The 12,578-nt window shown below is 36.4% G+C and overlaps 1 long non-coding RNA gene across 1 annotated transcript in view; it reads left to right on the forward strand.

Annotated features, from left to right (window-relative positions):
* The first annotated feature begins 310 nt into the window (after positions 1–310).
* Positions 311–12,578, forward strand: part of LOC129482449 (uncharacterized) — a 50,130-nt gene continuing 37,862 nt past the window's right edge. The window contains exon 1 of the long non-coding RNA XR_008657708.2: positions 311–397. This is a non-coding gene — a long non-coding RNA (uncharacterized lncRNA). The remainder of the gene's footprint in view (positions 398–12,578) is intronic.

Below are 12,578 nucleotides of genomic sequence, written 5' to 3' on the forward strand. Positions count from 1 at the left end.
TCATAAATACTCAAAAAAGTTATTATTTAAAAGTCATACCAGTGTATTAAGCTCTGCTACACAGATAGGTCTCAGCTGCTGATCATGGTGATGTTGAGTACCTTGAAAAAATTACCAGGAGCAGTAAAATTTCATCAGGGTAATTTTTCTATGATGTGAAACCTCTGGCTGAATAGACAGAGATTGACCAATTTGCTTTCATACATAAAATTCTAAGCGTTTGGTTACTTCAAAATGGTTATATAATTACATCACAATGTCTACCTGACTTCAATGTTAGCTAGAATGCAGAAGCAGTTCCAGTGCATTGGTTTGGGCGTGGCTGTCACTTCATCCGGTCATCCAGATTCTTAAACCCAGGGTTACAACCTCCTGATGTTTTGTGGTCAGTTGTGAGGTATGTCATGAAGAACCTATCATTATTGATAAGACACTCAGAGTTGAGAATTTTTTTAAAAAATTTGTTGCTTTTATGAATTAAAGCAGATTGAAGGCTATATAGGTAACAATGTCTTTCTAACTCTCTTGTATTCTGGAAGGTTTCTTGAGTGAATGCGGTACGCTGAATTGTAGTTAGTTACCCAAGATGTACAAGTATTATTTTTTAAACTTTTAAAAACCTATATTGAGGTATAACTAATACACAAAAATTGCACATATTGTGCCAGGCACGGTGGCTCACTCCTGTAATCCTAGCAATTTGGGAGACCGAGGCAGGCAGATCATTTGAGGCCAGGAGTTCAAGACTAGCCTGGCCAACATGGCTGAAACCCCATCTCTACTAAAAATAAAAAACTAGCCCAGCGTAGTGGTAGGCACCTGTAATCCCAGCTACTGAAGAGGCTGAGGCAGGAGAATCTCTTGAACCTGGGAGGCGGAGGTTGCAGTGAGCCAAGATCATGCCACTACATTCTAAGCTGGGTGACAGAGTGAGTCTATCTCAAAAAAAAATTGCACATAATTAATGTACACATTTTGATGAGTTTAGATATATACATACAGCCATGATACCATCACCACAACCAAGGTACTATATTCATTACCTACAAAAATGTCCTTGTATTCTTTTTGAGAGTATCTTTTGTGGTAAGAACACTTAATATGAGATCTGAGATCTGTCCTTTTATCAGATTTTAAAGTATGCAACATCATGTTGTGAACTATAGGTACTATGTTATGGAGGAGATCTCTAGAACTTAATCGTCCTTCATAACTGAAACTTTATACCCACTGAACAACAATCCCTCATTCCCCCCTTTCCCCAGCCCCTTTCAACCACCATTCTATTCTCTGCTTCTGTGAGTCTTGCTATTTTAGATACCTCATATAAGTGGAATCATGCAATGTTTGTCCTTTTGTGTGTGGCTTATTTCACTTGGCATAATGTTCTTTAAGTTCATCTATGTTGTTACAAATGGTAGAATTTTCTTTATAAAAGGTGAATAATATTTCATTGTATGTCTATATCACATTTTTATTCATCTGTCAATGGAAATTTTCTTTGTTTTCGTATCTTATACCATGGTCAAAAATCAGCTCAAAATGGGTTAAAGTCTTAATCGTAAGACATGAAATGGTAAAGCCCCTTGAAAAAAGCATAGAGGAAAAGCTTCTTGACATTGATCTGGGTAATGATTCCTTGGATTTGACACCAAAAGAACAGAAAACAAACCTCAATATAGACAAGTGGGGCTTTACCAACTAAACAGCTTTTGCATAGCAAAGGAAACAATCAAAAAGACAAATCAGTAACCTACAGAATAGGAAAAAGTATTTGAAAACCATCTATCTGATAAGAGGCTAATATCCAAAATATATAAGGATCTTGTATAACTCAATAGCAAAAAAGAAAAACCCAAATAACCTGATTAAAAAATGAGCAAACAACTTGACTAGACATTTCTCCAGCAAAGACATACAAATGGCCACCAGGTATATGAATAGGTGCTCAACATCACTAATCATCAGGACAGAGCTCAAAGATCTATCTGCACCCCCATTGTTTACTGCAGCAGCATTCACAATAGCCAAAACCTGTGTGTACTTTTAACACTTGGAGAGCCTGAGAATTTTTGTGGTGCTTTACTTCCTCACTAACTTTTTGGGGATATTTGAATCTGGGTATGAACATTAGATCAAATTGTATATGGTAATTATATAGTAATTATGGTAACACTTGCCATGTGTTTCCCAGTGTAGAAAAGCTTGAGAATTGCTTAGTATGATCTCCCATGTCATTTAGGAAAATTTTCTACAGTAGTGTTTTGTTGTTGTTGTTGTTTTGAGAGAGTCTCATTCTGTCACCCAGGCTGGAATGCAGTGGCATGATCTCGGCTCACTGCAACCTCTGCCTCCTGAGTTCAAGCGATTCTCCTGCCTTAGTCTCCCGAGTAGCTGGGATTACAGGTGCACGCTGCCACACCCAGCTAATGTTTGTATTTTAGTAGAGTGGGGTTTCGCCATGGGCAGACTGGTCTCGAATTCCTGACCTCAAGCGATCTGTCCGCCTCAGCCTCCCAAAGTGTTGTGATTACAGATGTGAGCCACTGTGCCCGGCCAGCAGGGGTTTTTAAACTGTGTTCCCTGGAGTCCTCTAGGATTGCCTGAGGAGCCTTGGAGGATAAAACAATGGGAGTGAACGGAGCTGCAGGTCACAGGTCTTCTGTCTTCCACTTGAACTAGAGCAGTGCTATTTTTATTTGTGTTCTATTCTGGGATTTTACATAAACTTTTGAGAAAAATACGCTAATTTAAAAATATTGTTAGTAGCATCTATAATAGGTAGTCTTTCAGCCTTTGAGTGCCTCTATCATGAAAGTTACCCTATTCATTATATTACTGAACAATTCTGCTAGAAAGTTCTCATGAAGGTTCTAAATCTGCTCTATTGTATTTTTTACCCCTTATCCTAGTATTGTCTCCTCATGCAGCAACATAGAGCAGGTTTCCTCCTGCTGCTGCTTGGCAGTATATGACTGTCAATGCTTACAGAATGAATGCTCCTGGAAAGTGTCCAAAAGGGCCATGAAGTTGTCATTTTTAGCATTGCTGGGGCATGGATTTGGGTTATACACTGTTGGAGGATGGTGATGAGAGCTAGTCATCTGCTAGAAAGTCAACCACCCACCGTCCACAACTTTCTTATTTTCCCTGCATCAGTACGCATGCAACCATTCTCCTGAAATGGTTAAGAAAGAAAATTCCCTTGTTTCCCTGTGAAAAATGGGCCAAAAAAGCCACAGTAATTCCTATCACTGTTGATGAAAGAGAAGAAAAGACAATCATGTTTTACGAAGTGTTGGTAACAAGAGTTGTGGTAGGCCTACTCAAGAAGTTTTAAACCCTGTACTTAATGCAATCATGGGAATATTTGTGTTAACCTGAAATTATAGTTACAGCCAAGCATCTTCTCTTAATGGTCAATAAGAGCAAAGAGAACTCATTATGTTAGCTTTTCTATTATTCAGAAAATGATCTAATTGTATTAATGATTTCCTGAATTTCCATATAATCATATTAACATTAGTTTTTGCTCCTTGGATTTTAAAAAAGGCAATGCTGAAATACTCAAATATTGTTTGGAATTAATGGCATCTTGGTCCAATTAGTGAGCATTATTGTTGCAATATATACTCATACAGCCCACCAGAGACAGCAGAAAACGCTCCTATGTATAAGCAAGCATGAAAAGAATGAAAAAAAAAAAAAAAAAAAAAAAAAAAACCAGAGTTCCAGAATGGTTTTGTTGTTCTACATTGACAAAACTATCATGGTGAGCTTTCCTAGTTTCTACTTGCTTGGCAGTTCTTGGAGCTAACAATGCTGCAAAGAGAAGGGCTGCGGATGGGCTTTCCTCCCCTTTGTAAACAGGATTCTGTTGTTGCTGGCCCCTGTTTGAATACTGAGCAGGCTAACTTGGCTTGCTCCTGCCACTTCTCTTCCAGGCAGAATAGGCCACCTCACCACAGAGGACAGCACTTGCTCTCCACTGCAGGTGATGGAACCTGTTTGTGAAGCACATTTTAAAGAGAGATTCTGTGTTTTAATGGTCAGTTAGTAGCTGGCTACCAACTGTCTGTGCTTTCCGCCTGGGGACAGGAATGCCAGGCTTATTAAATATTGAGAAGTTGTTCATTACTATGAGGATCTATGACAACAGGCTATCTGCATATTGAGAAAACAGCAAGTTTACATTCTTCAGAATAGCTGCTCTAGTTCTGGGGGAGGACTAATGTTTGTCTGGCTAAAGATGCATAAAAATGCAGGCTCTATTTTCGAGATCTGCTTAGTTGCTTATTTTTTCTTTCTTGAAAGGGAAAATTTCAAAAACCAAACTTGCTTATGGGAAGAGAATTAAAAACAAACAAACCTTTTGAAAAATCTAGTTATCTCATACTGGCTGTTTTGGAGAAAATATCAAATGTTTGAAATATTAACTTACATGTTGGTATGTTATAAGAAAATATATTTAATTAGATTACTTCAGATTCCAAAGAACTGAGAAATTTAGTAGAATGCAGATAGGCTGTAAGGTGTAAAATGATGGAATATGAGCTGTCTCCTTGAAGTCTTCTCAATAATTGGAAAACTATAATGAGCAAGGGTTTAGTCAATGCCCGCTGAAAATTAGGAACCCAGGAAATGCAACCCATCTCATCATCAAAGAGAGAATTTACATACACGATTGTAGTTACTAATTACCAATTAATGTCAAGATCTCATGAAGACTATTACATAGGGTTAGACCAGTGATCCATTCAGGCCCATTATTCAATTTTTGACCATGATGCTAATTATGATTACACCTGAAAATGTCTGGGATGTGTCTCAGGTGTGCACAACTTTCCTTCATGAGCAAATATGGCTATATCACTAATGAGTTTCCATGACCACTTGCTGAGTCTGCTTACATTTGTAAGCAATAATTCCATGCTTACATATGAGAGGACCAGTGCCATCTTTCTGTTGACTCTCAACCTGCACTGTGACCATAAACATCTATGTCACGGTACAGCATGGTTTTTTGGGGGTGTGTATGTATAATTATAAATGAGAATGATGAGGCTGTTGATCACAAGGATAGCATATTTGACAGTCTTTCTCTTTTAGACACATTGAATCAGACCATTTTCTGAGACTTTAACAGTGGAAATATCTCTTTCCCAATATCATTTGTAGAGGTTAGAAATGTTCTCTCATTCTTCCTAATTTCTGCTTGTTAGAACAGTCATTGAGAACAAAACTCTTCTTGGAATTTGCATTTCATGTTTCTCAGTGGATGCCCAGTGTGTTTCACATGCTTTCCCACCTAAGACATTTGCCTCATGCCCTAGCTGATAACTTTTGGTTTATTACGTTATTTTGCTGCTTTTGTATAACACAGTGACTAAGAGCTTAGGCTCTGAAGTTTGACCATCTCAGTGTGGGTTTTTTGCTCCACAGCTTATTATAATAGTTCTGGAACACTGGGCAGGTAAGTCAGTTTTCTGTGTCTCTGTTTCTCAGTTGTGCAATGGGGACAATGACAGTATGTCTTATGAGGGTGTCAAGATGAAATATATGATCAATGTCACATGCTTAGCTTTATATTTAACACATAGTAAATGCACAATATATGTTAGTCATTAAAATTATGAGTTCAACATCATGCAATGCTATTTGAGCACCAACTCTAGACTGAGGATGAATAGATAGTAAAACATTGACATTATCTCGGGATACTGCTGAGAATCCAGTGACAGAAACAGACAAGGAATTACAATGCAGTGTGATAAAATACTTTTGAAAGGGCACATTCCTTGATTCTTGTTTGGTTCTTAATACAATTCTGTGAGATATCAATACCATTTTCAAATGAGGAATCTGGGCCCCAGGGAATGGAAATGAAGAGCCTGTAGGACAGAGACAAATCTTTTTCTTAAGTCTCTTGCCTCTGAATCTCACCTCTTGCTTTGTACACCAGGCTGTCCTGCCTCATGACCATACATTCCTGTATTGTTGCTGGTAATTTTGCACAAATACTCTCGCCTCTTTTTGGCTCTTTAACTGCATCATAGTCTAGGTTGATTTCATTAGGGACCATGATGCTGTGGAAAGAGCACGGGGCAGAGGGTCAAGGTTACTGTAGGTGTATTCCAGGTCTGCTATTATGTTGCATGAGTACTTCCCCTGTGTCTTCACCTCTCTGGACCTCAGTTCCTCCAGCTGTTTAATAAAGGCTTTGATGAACACAGTGGTTTTCAGAAAACGGGTTCTGTGGCAGTGCCTCAGCCTCCTCCATCAGAAGGGTCTGCTTTTATCTGTGTCAATATATTGGTTGTATATACAAAGATTGTATTTGGGGGAAAAAAGGGATTTTGCTGCCACAAACAGTTTGAAATGCTCTGGGCAAATGATGTCTAAGATCTTAGTTTAAAATCCCATGGTTTTAGTTCCTAAAAACAATGAGAAACCTCAGAAAGAAGAAACTGTGTTTAATATATCCTCACCTTCCCTACCTCCTAAGAAATGCTAAAAAACAAACGATAAATGACTTTTCATAACTAAATGGGTAGTAATTGGGTTTCTGAAGATTCGGTCTCTTCTACATAAAAAATTAAGAGCTGCTTTAATCAATGTGGTGTGGAGTGGAATTATTATAGAATTCACGGTTGCGGGTTCAAGTTCTGGCTCTGGCTTGTGCTGTGTGTGGCTTCCCCAAATCGTTTTACTGCCCTCAGCCTTGGTGTCCCTTGCTCAGCCTGCCTCCCAGGATTGTGAAGTAGAAATAACTGAACTGAAAGTGCTTGTTAACTCTGGCAGCTGCTAAAATGTTAAATCTCCTTTTATGATTGCTTTTAACATAATGATAAAATTCTGGTTACTTGTAAGATTTTCAAATCTTCGACTTCTGGGTTTTAGACATTTTTCTCCAACATGCTGCCATGGTAGGGATGTTTTGGAGTTTGTTCCAACAGATAGGTCTTTAGTTAACAAAGAGAAGAGGGGTGTGTATGTGTGTGTGCGCACGCGAGCGCGTGTGTGTGCGTGTGCGTGTACATGTGCAGGCGTTGTTATTGTTATTGCTATCCAGGCTGACAAATGGGTTTAGGTCCAGACTTCCCCTGCATTATTAATGAAAAATTTCATATCACCTGAGGCTAGCCTAGTTCCTTTCACGAGTCTTTGGCGACTAACAATCTCGCTGCCATCTGAAAAGAAGTCTGCCAAGCAAAGAATCTCCTCCCTCCTCTATCCCTTAAGAAACGCTTTAGCATGGCTAGCACACGACTGCTACAAATTAGGTTTGAATAAAACACAGTGATAAATAAGTCAGTGTCTCCCTACACAGATTGCCACTTGTTTAGGTATTAAAGTATCGATTTCTGAATGTTGCTGAGATTTAGACATGGGTTAATTAAACATTTACATATATGTGCCGAACAATATATTGCATGGTACAATAATGTGCACTTTAATCAGAAACCGTGGGTGTTTGTGTTTGCTTTTTCCATGTTAATTGGCACCATGCTGGCTCAAGCTTAGGTATTTGGCTAGATGGAAGAAAATAGACATGATGTTTTAAATATTTTAATTAGGACCAGCAGTTCTCAGCTCCCTCATTTCTCATTGGATTGTTTTTCATGCATGAATAAATTAGCTAGCATGGAAGTACTCTGTAGAAAGTGGTTGCCCTCTGGCCATAAAAAGAGTCCTGTTCATTAATACTTTAATGAAATTAGCTGTGAGCAAAATATTATTCCTTTTAACTGTGTTCTAATTTCTTAATTTTAATTAGGCACATAATTGTAGGGTGCTGAAATTATCTTCATGTTCAGCAACTAAAGTTCCATCATCAGGAGCCCGTGGCTGAAACACCACACACTCTCAACACGTTCCAGCAGGAAATGTTCTGTCCAACTTTTTTTTCATTAGCTTCACCAAAGATCCCCTTCACCCCTCCATCTGCGACCATGATGCGATATTTCAAAGCTCCTGCTCCTGACTCAGGCCATTGTAACGAAGCTATTGGACTTTGGATCTGTTTAGGAGTGAAGCAGTGAGGTTTACGAAGAATCTGGTCTGCTGGGTTTCCTTTTTCCTTTCAGTTTTTGTGTCCTCAGGCCCCCATCTATGCATCTGCACATGGGGTTTTATTTTAGAGTTCTCTGTAAGTGCCTCTGTCTACAATTGATGATGTTATTGATTGGTTCAGATGGGATCTGCGAACTCGGCGAGGGCAGGGGATTTTTTTCCCCTCTCCCATCCCGTTTGTGGTACATGGGTTCTACTTTATGCAAATGTAGTTGTTGAATACGTGATATTTAATGGGACTCTGGATTCCATAATGCTGCAAATTCCTGTTATAAGTTGTGGCATTTTAAGAGAGTCCACAGATAAATACCAAAACAGAATTTCTGAGTTTGATAGGAGAGTAATCTGAATTTGCTGAGTTTTGATTTTAGAAGAAATAGTGTGGAATCTGAATTAAAATGTGAGTGAGAAACTAAAAGCCTATATACATTACTTCGCATTATTCCTCAAAATTCAAACTGAGATCTTTCATAACATGTATGAGATATGTATCATTCAATAACTACTGAAAAACTAACAATGGATTCAATAATTGTTTGTAGCATTCTTGACTGACCATTCCCCAACTCTTAACATTACATCATATACCTGGACTACTAGTTTTTGAGTGAATTGAGAAAGGCAACTGTCTTACTAATTAAATATTTTATAGCTATTAATTAAGTATAGGTAAGCATTGTTTAGTTTATCAAATACACTTTTCATTTCCATCAGGAGTTACATATTTGATCTGATATATAAAATGGTAATATCTCTCTCAGTCTTATTGGGATTATTAAATGAGATAAATGTAGATAAGACACATAGAAGTATACCTGACATATATTGAGCATTCAATAAATGTCAGATAATATTGACATTACTAATACTTGCATATAATGTAGATCGCCATTTTGCAAACTACCTAACATTATACACTATTTTATAATGTACAAATCTCTCTTACTATGATTTCACTTAACTGCATCTATTTTGTAAAAATAGAGGTCAGATATCCAATTTTATAGAATGAGGCAAATCTCATCCCACCTAGTCACTTAACAAAACAATTCCATGAATGAGACCATATCTCAGATTTAGCTTGATGCTTATCCACACCAGATTTCAGGGATTGCAATTACGGAGTATGTAAAATGCACTGAACACAGTGGGGGGATGCCAGTGCCCATCACTCAGACCCCTCTTTCCAGTCCTAAGGTAAACAGGATCCCAAAGTTGCTGCATGTTCTTCCCATGTGTATTTTCACCTTTTACTGTTTATAAGTTATAAGGAAATAATATACCGTGATTTGGGCAGATTTCAGTTTTACACACAGAAACTTACAAAATTTTCTCAATATTTTGAGGTGAAAAATATGAGAAATAATAAGAAAAATAAATTACAAATTTTAAAAACTCACAAATGTCACAAAAAATTAGAAAAATAATAGTATTTATGTTAATTAACTATTTGACATACCCCTGTTATATTTTTTTCTCCAGGTTTTTGGCTGCATACTTTATTTTATATGAAATGATTTAATATTTTCTGTATAGTTTTCTTAATTATTTTTTTAAATAGATATTGTTTCCTGAATGTTTAGAAAAATATCGTTACCTAAGTAACAACAATATAAATACAAAGACAATTTTTTCCCTTTAGCATTGTTGATCGAACATTCATATTCTTTTATTTTATTTTTGAAATGTGGTCTTACTATGTTGCCCAAGCTGACCTCAAACTCGTGAGCTCAAGCATTCCTCCTGCCTCAGCCTCCTGAGTAGCTGGGATTATAGGTGTACAATGCAGCATCAGGCTTTTTTGTTGTTGTTGTTCTTAATAGTAGAAATTTGTAAAGGATGAGTCTGTACACAGAAATACTCATTTGTTTTGTAGTGCCGCTATGAGTTTTTGCCCTACAAACATAGGAATAATGAGAAATTCTATTTTGGAAAGTTTTCCCCAAAACAAAATAAAAGCAGTGTGTTTATAATTGTATATGCTATATTGTGAGTCTATTCCTAACAAGAGAGCTTCATTTTCAGTTGGCATCAGTGAAAACTGAATCTCCCATTTGAAATTTTACATGTCTGATGGCTGAGTTTCTCAAAGACCAGCTTCTTCTGATTCCATCCATTTCAAATATGGCCTCTTTTGGACTGTCTCCACACTTCGGGTTCCTGGTGCTGTAGAACACATTTATGTCTTGATCATGCCTTAAGGAATGCACCTTTGATGGGTAGCAGGAATATTTCTGGGGGCAATTCTTGCATTAGATGGGTGATAAAGCACATGGATGTGTCCCACAAAACCTAAACTAAACGTGTCCGTAACTTAACTTCTCCTCAATCAGATCCAAAAAATGCCCCTGGTCACTCCAATGCTACATGATATGAACGGACAGGAAATGTTGAAGTTGGTGTGAGAAGCGACAATTGTCTTAACCAAATGTGGCTAAAATATTTTACTTATAAAAATTACAAAACATATGACTATGTGAACATGTTGCCAGAGCCCCTCCCAGGGCCTTGAAAGGGGGCCTGAAGCTTATGTTTGATTAGATTAGAGCAATTCTGGCTCCAACAGGATGTTGACAAATTCTAGATCAGTTTTACGATACTGTACTTAACTTTCTGCAACTTTCTTTTATCTCCCAGCATTGAGGTTTTCAGATTCATCTTTATTGATACAGGTTAAGTCTAGTTTATTCATTTTAATATTATACACTATTTAATTTAATGAAGATAGCACATTTCATTTTCATTTTCCTCTTGATGGCCTTAGGCCATTTCCAGTGTTTTACCACTACAAATAATTTACTGAGTAAATATCTCAGTACATGTCCCCTTTTGCACATATGTAAAAAGACGTCTAGAGAGGTCGCATATTATAAGAATTAAGAATATGAATTCTGGCATCAGTTTGCTGGGTTTCCTTGTTAGCTGTGCCATTAACTAGTTATGTGACCTTAAATCACTTAACCTCTCTGTGCTGTGAGTACCTTGCTCATGGAATTGTTGTAAGGATTAAATGAGTTAATATATAAAACATTTAGAACAGGGCTTGGAACATAATAAACCTGCGTGAGGGTTTGTTTTCTTATTTACCAAGGAATGACATCATTGGTTTATAAAATATGCACATATTAAACTTTATTAGATGTTGACAAATTACTCTCCAGAATTGTACATCTTTATGCTTCTACTCACACTGAATGAGAGTTCCTGTTATCTTGTGTCATTCTCTACATTTGTATTGTCAGGCTTTTAAAGTTTTTTGACATTCTGATGGTATGAAATGATATCTCATTGTTTTAATTTGCATTTCCCTCATTTTTACTGAAGTTGAACGTCTTTTCCTATGTTTTTGGCCATTTGAGGTTTGTCTTTTGTGAATTACTTGTTCATAGACTTGGCTTATTTTTCTTTTATATTGTTTGTCTTTTTCTTAGTGACTTGTAAAGTTCTTTATATATTCTGGGTATTAATTTCTTATTGGTTCTATGCATTGCAAGATTTTTCTTCTGGTTTGTGGTTTTCCCTTTAAATTTTGTTTGTGATTTTTTGTTAAAAGTTTTAAGTTTAATGTACTAGAATTTATTAATCTCTTCCAATATAATTAGTTCTTTTGTGTCTTTGAAAATTATTTCTATACCATTAGGTCCTAAAAATATTCTGTCTTATGTGTTTTTACTAAATGTTTTAAAATTTTGTTTTTTCACATTTAGTCTTTAATGTTCTTAAAATGAATTTTGTATATACTATTAAATTATGGTATAAATAAATACTACTTTTTCCTTGTAGACAGCTGGTTGTCCTCACGCTATTTGATGACTTCCTTTCCCTCATTGCATGGTTATGCCTCCACGCTCCCATGTACTTGGGTGGGGAGGTGGAGGGTGTACTCAATTTCTGGCTAGCTATTCTGTTTTGCTGATCTCTTTATTCCTGAGCCATAGCATGCTTTTTAATTCCTGTGGATTTATAAGTCTTTAAAGTCTTAACTTATATTAAGTCTTTAAAGCCTTAATTTATAATAAAAGTCTTTCAAGCTGGTAATCTGAGTTCCCCTTCTCCTTATTCTTTAAAACTGTTTCAGCTATTTCATGCTCTTTTACTTCCATATGGATTTTAGAGACAACTTGTCAAATTACATACCCACCCACATCCCTATTGGGAGCTTTGACATTTTATTGTATTTAGAGAGAAATTTGAGTGATAAGTGACATATTTATGATATTGACTTTTCCCTCCATAATCATTATACATCATATATATAAATTATTATACAGCTTTTTACTCATTTAGATTTTATTTTCTGTCTTTTAATAGTTTTACACTTTTATCCACAAAGTTCTTACACATTTTTTTTGTATTTTCCATCTTTGTTTGTTAATCTGTACTTTAGATTGGGTATATATTTTTAAAGACAAGTTTCTAGTTTTCTAATCTTCTTTTTAGCTATGTCTAATCTGCTCTTAATTAATTGAATTTTTCATTTCAGTTATTATATTTTGGTTTTGCAA

The sequence above is a fragment of the Symphalangus syndactylus genome, chromosome 5, assembly GCF_028878055.3.
Source record: "Symphalangus syndactylus isolate Jambi chromosome 5, NHGRI_mSymSyn1-v2.1_pri, whole genome shotgun sequence".
Taxonomy (NCBI): domain Eukaryota; kingdom Metazoa; phylum Chordata; class Mammalia; order Primates; family Hylobatidae; genus Symphalangus; species Symphalangus syndactylus.